We start from the raw sequence: 13,841 nt of genomic DNA, 5'->3' as shown, positions 1-13,841 counted from the left end.
ACATTAATTTTGTCTAGGTCAGTGGTTATGCCATTTCTTGAAACAATGTGTCCTAAGATGCGGCCTTGCCTAACCATAAAAATGCACTTTTCCGGTTAAGACAGATTCGATATGTTCTGCACTTCTCAAATACCTTTTGTAAATGGTCTATATGTTCCTCACGTAAAAGAGAGTGTACACAAAGATCATCCATGTATATTTCTAAGAATATTCTTAGGTATTCTTTGAACGCATGCATCATTAACCTTTGAAAGGTAGCTAGGGCATTAGTTAAGCCAAAAGGCATAACTCTATACGCATATAAACCCCGTTCTGTGGCAAACGCTGTTTTGTGTTGATCCTCTATTGCAATTGCCAGTTGGTTATACCCTGAAAACCCATCTAGAAAGGAATAAGCCTGTTTTTCGACCACCCTCTCAAGTACATGTTCTGTGATTGGCAAGGGATAATTGTCCCTTATGGTGGCTGCATTTATCTTTTTGAGGTTCACACACACTCGCAGCTTTTCGTTCTTTTTGGGGACAACCACAATGGGTGACACCCAATCTGTATGTTCGATTTCATAGATGAATTCAGCATTCATTAGCTTATCAATCTCCTCTTTGATTTGTTTAGCAAATGTGTCATTATATGTATAAGGACGTTGTTTGCTAGATTTTGCATCTGATTTCAAAGGAATTGTATGTTGACATGTCGATGGATCAGCTCCTTTGAGGTCTTTGTAGGACCATGCAAACACATCTTTATACTTCTTGAGAAGTTGTGTTAGCCGTTCTTATTGTTCAGGCTCTAAGTCAATTGCTATATAGACCAGCTGAGGCTTCTCACCTGGTTTAGCAAGGTCTATTCGTGTTGCATTTTCCGGCCCATCGTAAGATTCCTGGTTTATTCTTTCCCTGACTGGTGGTGTCATTATGATTTTTCTGTCCTGGATGGTGAATTTCCGATAGTGTGATGGTACATTCATGTTTCCTTTTTCTGACTCCTCCTTACCATCACTTTCTCCCTCAGTAGTCCATACCTCTCGTAATGACCGTTTCAGTTCTTGGTATTTCTTTTTACGCTCCAGTTTGGTCCACTCTGGGTATTTTGTTTTTTCTTGTTTTGATTTTTGTGATTTTGTTTTAGTTTTAGCTTTTTGTACTTGTTTTATTTCCTCTCGCGTTCTTTCCCTTCGAACTTTTGAGAATCTTCCTGATATTTGGTCTTTTACACAATCCTCTGCTTTGATAAGCATTAGATAGTGAGTTTTATCTTTGATCCTGGGCATTAGGTTCTCTCTCGCTTTGTTTTCTGCTCGTTTTCTCCTATAGCGTTCCTGGCGTCTAGGGTGCTGATTGGCAAAATCATAAAACTTGATATTCACTGTTTTCTCCCCACGCTCACTTGAGCTGTCTGAACACTTATTATCTGCATCATTATTTACCTCCAGATGCTCAGAGGAGTTATAAAACTCTTCTTCTTCTGGTGGTTCTACCATCTCATCTCCTCCTAGTATAAGGCTTACTATGTAATAGGGTAGCACATCATAGCCATCCTTATCGCAAAATTTTGTCGTTGGACTATCTGTAATGGTACAGACAACCAATGTTGCTAGTATGTGTTCCCATTCCAGAGGTTCTAAGGCATCTTCAGGAAAAGGTTCTGGAATATAATCCTTGTCCTCAATCGCTCTTCCTAAGACGCATTCCTCTCTTTTTAAGCTCCCACAATGTGAAGCTCCGCACATCCATAGCTCTTTTTGTTGCCCTAACCATGCTGGGAGTTCCGACCCTGCTAATGTAGCTGAATCAAACTCTTCCACTAGTGTCTGGTTCACATCTTTGTAACTATGGTCTTTTAGGTGTATTTTGGTTGTTGTCTCGCCATGTCTAAGGTATATGTGGTCGTAACCCCAATCCTGGACCATCTTTAATTGCCTCATGAATGGTCTTCCCAAGATGATCTCATAATTGTTCTTTTTGTCGAAATTGACTATTGCAAATGTATGCTCATACTCGATTCCGCACGAAGTGACAATTACTTTTTCTAAGAGTCCTAGAGGCTTTTCCATGAATCCATCTGCTAATTGCAATTTCATTTTGGTAGCTCTCAAAGCTGGTTTTTCCCATTTTTTCCAGATTTCCTTAGAGGCAATAGTGACTCCTGCTCCACTGTCAAGAATAGCTTTAGAAACTACTCCTTGGAATTCTACTGGTAGCGTGGTGTTTCCATCTTCTCCCTCCCAATACTCTCCAACCTTGTTTAAAGGTACTGGCCTAGTGTTTAGTTGAGGCTTGTCCAATTATCTGATCCCTTTCTGAAGCTTCGAGGTGGGGTCTTTCACTCCAATTTTTCTAAGCATTTGCCTACTGTGGTCCACATGTTTGGTCGTAACCTCAGGAGTTTTGCTAATGAGTGGACAATAACTCAATCAACCCTTGTGAATCCATCACTCTTTTAGAAGACAGTCTTTGAGATGGGATTGCTCTCACCTCAGACTTGGCTTCATAGTCTCCTAGGTAAGAGGGTAGAGTTTTCAGCGAGTCTGGTTGGTTGTGCCCCAAACCAATTGATCCCTGGTCTCCTCCTTGGGAATGTATATCAAACTTCATTTATGATCTTGCCTCAAATTCTTCAATAGGAGGTAAGATCTCATTTTTCTCTTTTCTCGTGTTGTTCATGTGGTAACTCACCCTGTTAGCTTTGTTGGCATTATGGATTTGCTTCCACGGGTCATCTAGACCGTTACAATCCTTACCCATTTCTACCAATGTTTTAGGTTGGAACCCGTCACTTGTCTCATCCGTTGTATTTGGCACTATGATAGGCTCTCCCTAGACTCAGAGGCATTTGTGAGTCTCTCCTTCGTTTCTACTTGTTTCTCTAAAGTTGGTTTGATAGGGGTTGGAGCTGGTACTTCATGCCAACTTGCAGGTTTACCAAGCGGGTTTTCTATCAAGGATTGAGCTGTTTCAATCATCTTTTAACACATTTCCAACCTCTGTTTTTCTATTTCCGCATACGCATAAGTCATCCATCTTCGCTCTTGGGTTTGTTTCTTTTTGAGTCTGGCTTCGTAAGCTTTTAGAAGTGCATCTAACTGCTCATTTAACTTTTCTGCCAGCACTGATCCTCCTGATCCTGCACTTTTGGGTTCTGCTATTTCCTTGGGTGCTATGGTTGCCGTAGTGTGTGAGCTTAGGCTAGCTAGATCCTCTAACCACTCTAGTCTATCCTTTGTGTGTTTTAACTCCTCGAATAGAACCATTTGCTCTCGTTCTCTCTTGGCTGTCATACACGCCTTTCTAGCTTTCCAAGTGCTTCTTTGATTTTTTGTTTCTGAACTTGGGGCATTGGTTTTTGGCTCTTCAATTATGGGTTCGTTCGTCATTCTTTGAGCTTGGGCTCGTGTTACTTCCTGAATAGGTATTATTGTCTCGTTTTCTGACCCTCCACTAGAAGGCACTGCTTCCAGTATGTTCAAGGTAGTTTTTGCTCCTTTGCTCGGGTTCTTAGGGCAATCAGGAATCAAATGAGTAACTCCACACTCGGTGCAATATGCGTTGACTCTAATGATTTCATCATGAGGACAGTCTCTTAGCCAATGGTCTCCACCACACTTGTAGCAAGGTCCTTTAGGCTGTTGAGGTGCTCCTTGAGCTCCTCTTTGTTGGTATGCATGTCTCTGCCCGCCCCTGCCTCCATTGGCTATGAGCAACAATGTTCATTCATCCAAGCTATATCTTCCTTCTCCTGCTACCTGTGCAGCTGTAGGTGGTCCTGCACTTCCTACCATGCTCCATGGTTCTGGCGTTGAGGGTTCTTCTGGTGGATAATAGACAGTATTTGTAGCATATCCATTGGGATCTTCGTAATATGCATGCATAGGCACCAAAGCCTTCTCTTCTGATTCGGTTACTGTTGGTGTGTATCTTATGCCATCTGGTCCTAATCTTGGTAGGGGTGGTTGTTGCCCCAACACTGGTTGTGGTCTTTCTACACCTATAGGTCCTGGTAGGTTGCCTACTTGATACCTAGGCATCGGTGGAATTTGAGGAGATGCTACCTGAGCTTGGGGAGCGTAAGGTCTCTCTCTCACATATCCCTTGTTATAATAACATTCCTCTGTCCCATGGTTTGTCCATTTTTGTTCAATCGCACACCACTCAGGCTATTTAGTTGGCGTACAAGTTAATCTTTTTTAGCACTTCCTCTATGAGCTGCTCTTGGCTTACAGCTACTTCCCCTTTCGGTGTTGTCTTAGCGGACTTGCTTCCACTTGTTGCGAGGATAAATCATCGCTCGAGATCCTTGAACTCACCCTCTTTGTAGACCGCACAATTGTCTACAAGGTAAAGAGCCTCCTTAGTTAACTCATTTAACGTCGTGCTCCTCTTCATATGTAAGTCCTTCTGGAGATCTGCATTACTTATTCCTTGGATAAATATAAGCATAAGTCTCTGAGTTGGCAGTTCCGCCACAAGACAGAACTTAACATATCTTTCTAATCGTAGGGCTGCCTTTCGCACACATTCCCCTTCTTTCTGTTTCAATTTATGGATTTGTGATACTGTATTATGAGCTATCCCCCTTTCTGAGAATTCCTCAATAAACTCCTCAAACACCTCCTCCATAGACTCAAAGTCTCTACGCTCCACAGAGTCAAACCAAGTAGCAGCATCATCCTCTAGGGTTAGTCCAAACCTTGCGAATTGGGTAGGGAAGTCTAACATCTCTTCAGCTCTAATTACACGCACAAAGGCTGCTACATGATCTCTAGGATCTCTGTTTTTCGTGTATTTCTTGTTTACCCATTTTTGCACCTGAGAAGGTCTAATTCTACGATGGTCTACAAATCTCATCATTGGATCTCCACGTCCTAATCGATATACCTCCTCTGGCCTTCTGTAGTAGGCGGGTTCCTCTTCCAGTGGTGCTCCTAAGCCATAATTTCTAACAGTTCTTGCAAGAGATGGTTCATCTCTTCGAACTCGTTATATGGGTGGTCTTCCAGGCTCTGTTGACCCTTGAGTTTTTGGCTTACTCTCACCTTGATACCTTGAATTGAGTGGTGGTTCTTGTAAATCCCTTAGCCCTCGTGTGGCTTGATAACCATCTCGGTTTCGGTCTTGTTCTAATGTTGTACTTTGTGGAAGCCATGCCTGCCATGATGGTTGGGTTGCTGGTTGGCTCTGGTTGTTGAATGTCTGCTGTCGGGTAGAATGTGAGGTCGCGTCATACTCTTCTGAAAATGGATTTGTCGACTTGCTAGGGGTGTAGGTGGCTCTTGGCACTTCTTTTGGGGCATATGTTGATGCTCCTAGAACTGTTGCCTTTTCTACCTCCTATGGGAGAATACGTTTGTATTCTCGCCCGTACCTATCAACAAAAACGATATCCTTCCCCATAGCAATTTCATAAGAGAATAAGTAAAGAACCTTGTATTTGCTTAACTCGTTTGGGTAAGGTTCTTTGCAAGGAAAGTAAGAGACTATTCCCTCGCTCTCATGCTTGTAAATTCCCACATTCTCATTATAGGTTGAGACCCTGGTTGTTTTCTTATCATACATAAAAAGCGCTCTAGGTCGATCAATGTTTGGAGGTGGTTCTTGAGTTTCTAAAACCATTTTTCCTTTTGCCACGTTATCTCCATATCTGTTGTAATCCTCAAGGTTACTAACTATCAGATAGTGGCCCTTCCCCTTTTCGTCTCGGAATCTATCTCCATCATCATAGACTCGAATTATCTCCAGTCTCTGAGCCGGCCTTTCTTCAATACAAATACACTTGCGTCCTTGATAGTCATAATAAACTAGAGCTCCCCTCGAGTTTGTTCCTTCTAAGAAGATTACAGTGAACTTGGGATCGTTCAAAGGATTTAGGGAGGTGCTTCCCCTTGACATTGGTCCGTCATAGGTGAAACCTCCTGGCTGTTGACTACCCATCATGAAGAAGGATTTTTCTGATGAAGTGTCAGTATCACTACCCTCCTCAATAATTGGTGCTAGTGGATCTAGCCTACACTCTCCTCTGTGGACACTAAGCTACCTTGGTCACCTGCCACCTTTTGGTCTCTAAAAATGTATCTTCCTGACATTAGGAAAATATTGGACTTCTTTGGGGCCTTGTAAGGTTTGGGATTAAGTTTCTAATTGGTAGGGGGTTAAGGGGACACAAAAAACCTCTTAGTGGTTTTGAGCTAGAATATGTCAGTTTTCAAAAGAATCTGACTAGTGGGGTCTTTGGCCCATATTTAATAGGCCTTGGAAGATGGACCATTGGTTAATTGGAGGGGAAGGTGCAAGTTGTTTAATGGGTAAAAGAGCAAGGCTCCATATGATGTGGGGGTGCAATCTTGACCATTGGATCTTGCACAAGATCAAGGGTGGAGGTTGAAAGGCGCCATTTGAAGTGGGGGCTCAATATCGGCCTTTAGATCTCAATCAAGATCAAGGGAGGAGGTGAAAAGGCGCATTTTGAAGAGAGGGGAGCCCATCCTAGCCACTAGATCTCACTCAAGATGAAGGGTGGAGGTTGAAAGGCGCCTTTTGATGATATCCATTGGATGAAAAAAGGATCTAATGGTTGAGATTGAAGCCCCCCCCTTCCCTTCCTCCCTCCCAATTCAAATTACATTGTACCATCATGTCATCTTCACTTTTCCAACTGTCACCTCACTGTCACACCCCCTTTTCCAGGTTTTAAAGGCTTGTAAGAGCATGGTATTCTCCTCTAAAAGGTTGTTTTGACCTAGGCAAACCAAGGGAAAGAGGGGACAAACTATGACACACCTAGCTCTTCCTAGTTGTAGAGTGTGTCCACCACCCTCTTCCTATTGGCTGGCCTCTAATTAACCTTAATCCCAAAGGGCCCCTAGAGGGTTCATATTTCTCCTAATGATCTTAAATTCATCAAACTTAGCAATGCAATTTATCACAAATCCAACCATTCACCTGGCAAAGGGTCAGTTTCTGCACAACTTCTTGCTTTGCCGCTGAATATACATGTACACAAGCGTTTAATTTCGGCAATCAAATCAAAGCATCTGACCGCTAGAGGTGATTTTAGTAATGATTGGTATAACTGGAGAGTTAACCTCAACCACTACTGTATTTTAAACACTTCTGATGTTCTGGATTAGGTCTGCTAATCTGGAACTGTACTTCTCTTGGATGTCGGTCAATTTACTTGAAAAAGTCTTAATTCTGTCTTTGCTCTGTCAAAAGGTCAAACAAGGTCCAAATTCACTTCTGAAAGAAGTTTTGAAATCCTTAAGTCAAATGGAACATCATTGTATAACCTCAGTCAAATTTTCTCTTCACTAAGCTCCAATAGACATCCTACACGTAGGATGTCTCTTGCTCTGTTTTGCCTGGATTTTTGCACTATGGATTCCCCTTGATGTGTTGAGTCCACAACTGTTTTTACTTTTTGATTTGGACACCTACAAGCTGGTCAATGGATCAAAAATCTATTCCGACAGCCTAATGTTGGTCTGATCAATCAAATCAACCCCAATTTGGACCAAAATTGACTAGGAGGCTTGCCTCAGGCTATACAACACCCCGCTAGGCCTACAGTTAGTTTCTGGCTTGAATTTCTTGCTTTAGACATTCTACGCGTAGCATGTCTTTTTGCTCAAAATGGCTTCAAATGCAAAGCACAGACTCTCCTTAAGGTGTTGATCACTCTGGTATGCTCAAAACTGAGTTTGGAGTGCAAAATCACACAGATGACATCCTACGTGTAGGATGTCTTTTTGGCCCGTTTGACCCCAGACTTGATCCACAACTCCCCCTTGATGTCAGCAACCCAATGGTATGCTTAAATTTTGGTTTGGATTTCAAAAGTCCCCAATTTTTAGCTATTCTAGCCTTTTTCAGTCAAAAGTGCTAAAGTCTGCTTAGAACCCAATTTTCTCACCCAATTGAGATGAAAACCTCTCTCAGTCACTCAATATATCATGCAGATCATGCTCATGCATCCATCCTATGGTTTTGGTCTTAGAATAATGCCTGGGCACAATTTGGGTAGGATGTCTGGCAATTTCTGTCTATTTGGCCTTATCTTGTCAAGATATGGTCAAATTTCCACTTTCCAGGTGAAAATAGGGTAAAACCTACCTTCTGAACACACTGGTCAACTCAAAATTCCAAAATTTCCACAAGATTAGCCTGTAGACATCCTACGCGTAGGATGTCTCCTGGCTTAAAATTTATTTTTTTCCTAACAGAAATGCTCCTGATGCTCTGTATCTCTATCAGAAACACTCACAGCAACTTTTCGACTTCACTTCAGCTTTCAAACACACTTTTGCGTCTTCTACAACCTTGTGATGAATCTAACAAGCAAGTATACATGCATGAAGTGCTCTAGATCTTGAATCATGATGTCCTACTTACTCTACTCCTACTCATCATGTGACATGGTGATAATGGTGTTTTGGTTGTTTCCTGGCCTCTCCGGACTCTCAAGCTCTTCTCTCACCGCTTCTACCACTCCAACTCCTACTCTCTACACCACAACTCAACTAAAAACTACCTAAGTCTACCTAAATCGAAGGATCTAGGCCAGACACACGCTCCCTAGACTCCCTCTAAGACCTAGAGAGTCCTCCACCCTCTAATCCTATCTAAATGTAAAACGAGACTCTTGGCAAGCCAAAGAATCCCAATCCTCAAGGACTAGTCTCAGTCACCTACTTAGGGTTTTCGTCCCCGACAGCGGCGCCAATGTTGGACGGATACGCCGCGACGGACGTCAGCACAGTGAGAAATCACCTAACAAGGTTTGTCAGCTAAGGACGAAGCTCGACCCGCAAGCACGTGGAAGTAAGCATAGGGTGTCAATCTACACTCGACCGACTCTCGACTAATTCCTATAGAGGTCTCTACCCTATGTCTAAGCTACAGCCTTCAGGAGTGCATAAGAGGAAACTTCTTACAACGCTTTCCAGAGCCGAATACCCATCAAACAATCTCAAAACGCCACACAACTTGAAGGAGAACCTACTAACTCGAATAGGTCGCTCTCCCTACGGTCTATGAACCAAAACCCCAACCCAAAACACCCGGTGCAAAATCACGTAGGATGTCTGGCCAAAATTTGCAGGTCATCATTTCCAAAAACTAAAGTTCTTAATGTGTAGCTCTAATCAATGCGAACGCGTGGATATGCTGAAATGCAAAAATGGATAACGTATGCTCACCAAATCACCAGATGAAGCTCGTAGATGGAGCTCCCAAAACCGGATCGTACGCGCGCAATGTAGATATTGGCGTGTAGCTCTTATCGGGGGCAACACACTGCACTTCTTCGCACTCAATTCCGACCACCAGTGCGCGTGTAGCGTCAAGATGAAGCTCTCACTCTCTCTCTTACACAGTACGCTCACTCACAGACTTCAAACTTTTTTAAAATGACAAAAGGTTTTCTCATTAAGGTCAAAAAGTTGTATAAATACCTTACAATCTCAAACCCTAATGTTCCAATTTAACCATCTACTCAATCTAAATGGCAAAACTGGGATACAATCTGGAAACTTCTGTAAGCCCCAATATTTACAAAGGTGAAATGTCGGGTTTTCTCAATAAATGAATAATTACAAAAAATAATAATCCGTCGAGTAGTCATTTTCCGTAGGGTGTGTCCAGCTTCTAACAAGCTTATATGTAGCTAAAGAATAGAAACTCAAGATAAAAAACCCTTGTGGACACTTGTGTGTCAAAAGAACCAGCCCATTTTGAGTCCAAAAAAACATGTATATTTGGCGGCAATGATCCCCCTTGGAATAAAACAAACCAGGCAATTAAGTGCCACTCAAGTAGCAGAAGGTACGCTTAACAGCTTGTCAATGCTTAAACCTCGGTCTATGCATAAATCTGTTGACTTCTGAGACTGCAAACTGAATATCTGACCTTGTGTTGCATACATAAATAATGAATCCTTAATTTCAATTTCAAACATGTTCATGGGAGTGGCAATAAGTTTGCAGTCCTCAAGTCCAAACTTACATAGCAGTATCTCTATGTAACCTGTCTGACATAAGGCAATACTACCATCACACTGCTTAATCTATATGCCCAAGTAATGATGTAGCAGTGTCAACTCTTTCATCTTGAAAGTAACATATAAATCATCCTTAAAGTCAAAAATATGTGCCTCATTTGGACCAATGATCAACAAATCATCCACATATAGAACATCGATGAGAAGTACATCGCCCTAACGCTTTACATACTAAGTGCTTTTTGTTGGACTGTTATGAAAGCCTCATTTAACCAAATGTTAGCTTTCTCATACCAAGAATTACAAGATTGCTTCAACCCATACAAAGCTTTCTTACATTTTCATACTTTATCTTCCTGGCTTTTAATGACAAAACCAAGAGGATGCGTTACATAAACTTCCTCAAATATGTCACCATTCAAGAGAGAAATAACAATATCTGATTGATGTACATCCCATCTAAAATAAGGTGCCAATGGATATAGAAAATGAACAGTAGTCATACAACAAGTGGAAGCAAAAGTCCCTCTATAATCTATGTCTTTTGGATGTGCATAGCCTTTTGCAACTAGAGTGCTTCGTTAGCTATGTTCCATTGAATTGAAATCGAACAAAATATTGGAAACTGAGAGGGTAAGAGAGAGAGAGAGAGAGAGAGAGAGAGAGAAGAGAGAGAGATTTCATGAAAAAATGTTCCGTTTTTTACCTGAGAGTGTTTGGGATATCGATCGTCGTGGTTTAGTCGTGTACCTCCGCATAAATTGGTTACCGATCGTAGTGCTTCAGAGGGGTACCTCGCCAAAAACCACAAGGAGTGTTAAGAGTTTTGTCAAGCTCAATGTTCATGATCATACAAGATGTCAATGTTATTAATTGCTTGTTGTTCCATTTTTATGTTAAAAAAAAAAAAGAAAACATGCAAGTCTCGTTGCATGGGGGAGTTTGCACAGTCCTCCCCAATTTTTATAATACGAGGGAACGTGCCATTCCCACGGCAGCGTGCAATTTTCAGTGTATTCATTAACTGCATTTTGAGTGTCAAAAATCAGAAAATAATAATGCTTACTCACCGCACGATTGAATGTCTATCGCCAATGGACTTCCTTGTATCAACGATGTTGGGCATCTCCTGCACTTAACCCACTGCAAGAGACGACATCCCTGGGAGGATACCCTTCAAGAAGATTTTGTGCTATTGTGAGAACACCACATTTTGTATACATATCGATCAAACCACCACCAAGCATGAAATCATACTCCCAACAACGTTGACTAGCGATCATATCGTGAATTCTAATATCTATGGTTGTGTACGTCATTGAATCTGCTGACCCGCGCCTTCTAGATTCCTATGTAGGCGTAGTTGATTGCATATGGATAGAGACCCTTCCTACGATCTGTTTTGCACAACCTGTAATCAATCCATTTCAAGAGGCGACATTCCGGAAACGAAACTCCTCAAGCACTTTTTCTGCCCATATCAGCTCCTTGCGTGGGGGCATTTGCACAGTCCTCCCCAATTTTTATAATGCGAGGGAACATGCCATTCCCACGACAGTGTGCAATTTATAGCGCATTCATTATTTGCGTTCTCAATGTCAAAAATAAAAAATGGTAATGCTTACTCACTGTGCGATTGAATGTCTATCATCGATGCACACACGTTGCATTCAATCTTCCATATGGCCGCACTGCTCGAAACAAACATGAAAGTGGATGCGGAGTGGACATTGCAAAGGCTGAAGCTGCATCACCAAGCTTTGGTATGAAAGAGCCGAGAGGGATTTTTTACAGTGGTAGAGAATTATTTTGAGCGCAATAAGTGCATACTAAAGACGCAGTGACCAAGGCGAAGGTTGAAGTTGCATCACCAAAGCTTTAGTATGGAAGAGCCGAGAGGCTCTTTTGTAGTGATAGGGGACAAGTACGAGCGCAATACATGCATATGATAGCCTACAACTAGAAATGTTTGCCTTGTAGATACTTGATATCTTCATCAACAAATCATTGAGCCCTTCCACTTGCATTAGTCCAACAGCTTTGTCCTCATTGCTTTTGAGCACCATTCTTAATCCTCATGCATTCAAATTTTTGTGTCGTCTCTGACATGCAAGCATTTTCATAAGAATCACTCATTAACACATTGCAACAACTTTTTGTGCTTTATAAAAGGGAACAACATTTGGCATACATATGAGCCAAAGAATCAGCAAGCACATGTTTCCAAGAGCCTTTATAATCAACAACCCATGCAATGAGCACACTGAGAAAGAAGATTGCAATAGAGTTGCCCTCATGTTGCATCTCAACAAAAACAGTTCAAAGGTTCCTCTTGATGCCAAGAGACTTTGTTTAGCGAGAAACTTCAATTTGCATCCGATTAAAACAACCCAGAGCTTCCTTGTATCTGCGATGTGAGCATCTCCTGCACTTAATCCGCTATAAGAGAAGTTGAAAGTATCCTAGAGTTTTCTGGCCTTGCTCGTGTTATGTGTGTCCCGCAACCAGTGCATTCCAATGCTTTGCATACGATAAAAACAGCTTAGAGCTTTCTTGCTTTGCATCCGGTAAAAATAGCTTAGACCTTTCTGGCCATGCTCTTATTGTGCACATCCCGCAATCAGTGCATTCCAAGAGGCGACATTCCGGACATGAAGCTCCTCAAGCACTTTTTGTGCTTACTCAAGCGCACCACATTTGGCATGCACATCGACCAAGGTAGTGCCAAGCGCGACATCTTTTGTCATCAACAGCCCTTGACTAACAATATCAGCGTAAATTTTTGTCAGCATCTTGCATAGAGCCACATGCCTTCAAGATGCATGCATAGGTGATTGCATATGCTGCAAACAGACTAGAGCTTTCTCCCGTGGCAAATCTTTCACTCAGTGCATTCCAAGAGTCCACACTCCGGACTCTGGCGCTGCTCTTGTTGCACACATCTCTCAATCAGTGCATTCCAAGAGGCGACCTTCCAGAAAAGAAGCTCCTCAAGCACTTTTTGTGCCTTCTCAAGCACACCATATTTGGCATACATATTAACAAGGACAGATCCGAGCACGACATCTTTTTTCAACAGCCTCTACTGGCGCTGCTCTTGTTGCACACATCTTGCAACTGGCCTGATCTTGTTGTGCGTATCTCACGACCAATGCATTCCAATGCTTTGCATCCGCTGAAAACAACCTAGAGCTTTCTGGCCCTGCTCTTGTTGTGCACATCCCCTAATCAATACATTCCAAGAGGCAATAGGAAGATCCTCGAGCACTTTTTGTGCTTTCTGAAGTGCACCACATTTGGCATACATATTGACCAAGATAGATCCAAGCATGACATCTTTTTTCAACAGTTTTTGGTGCTGCTCTTTTTGCACACATCCCGCAACATGCCCTGCTCCTGTTGTGCATATCTCGCGACTAGTGCATTCCAATGCCTTGCATCCACTGAAAACAGCCTAGAGCTTCCGGGCCCTGCTCTTGTTGTGCACATCCCCCAATCAATGCATTCCAAGAGGCAACAGGAAGCTCCTCGAGCACTTTCTGAGCTTTCTAAAGCGCATCACATTTGGCATACATATCGACCAAGACAGTGCCAAGCACAACATCTTTTTTCAACAGCCTCTGGTGCTGCTCTTGTTGCGCACATCTCGCAACCGGCCCCGATTGTGTTGTGCGTATCTCGCGACCATTGCATTCCAATGCTTTGCATCCGCTAAAAACAGCCTAGAGCTTCCTCGCCCTGCTCTTGTAGCGCAAATCTCATTTGGCATACATATCGACCAAAGCACCGCCAAGAACAACATCTTTCTCTAACCGTTGACTAGGCAAGCTAATTGTGAATTCTCTTTCGAT

Source organism: Adiantum capillus-veneris, chromosome 15 (assembly GCF_014529385.1).
Source record: "Adiantum capillus-veneris isolate H3 chromosome 15, ASM1452938v2, whole genome shotgun sequence".
Lineage (NCBI taxonomy): Eukaryota > Viridiplantae > Streptophyta > Polypodiopsida > Polypodiales > Pteridaceae > Adiantum > Adiantum capillus-veneris.
Note: the sequence above shows the minus strand (reverse complement) of the source record.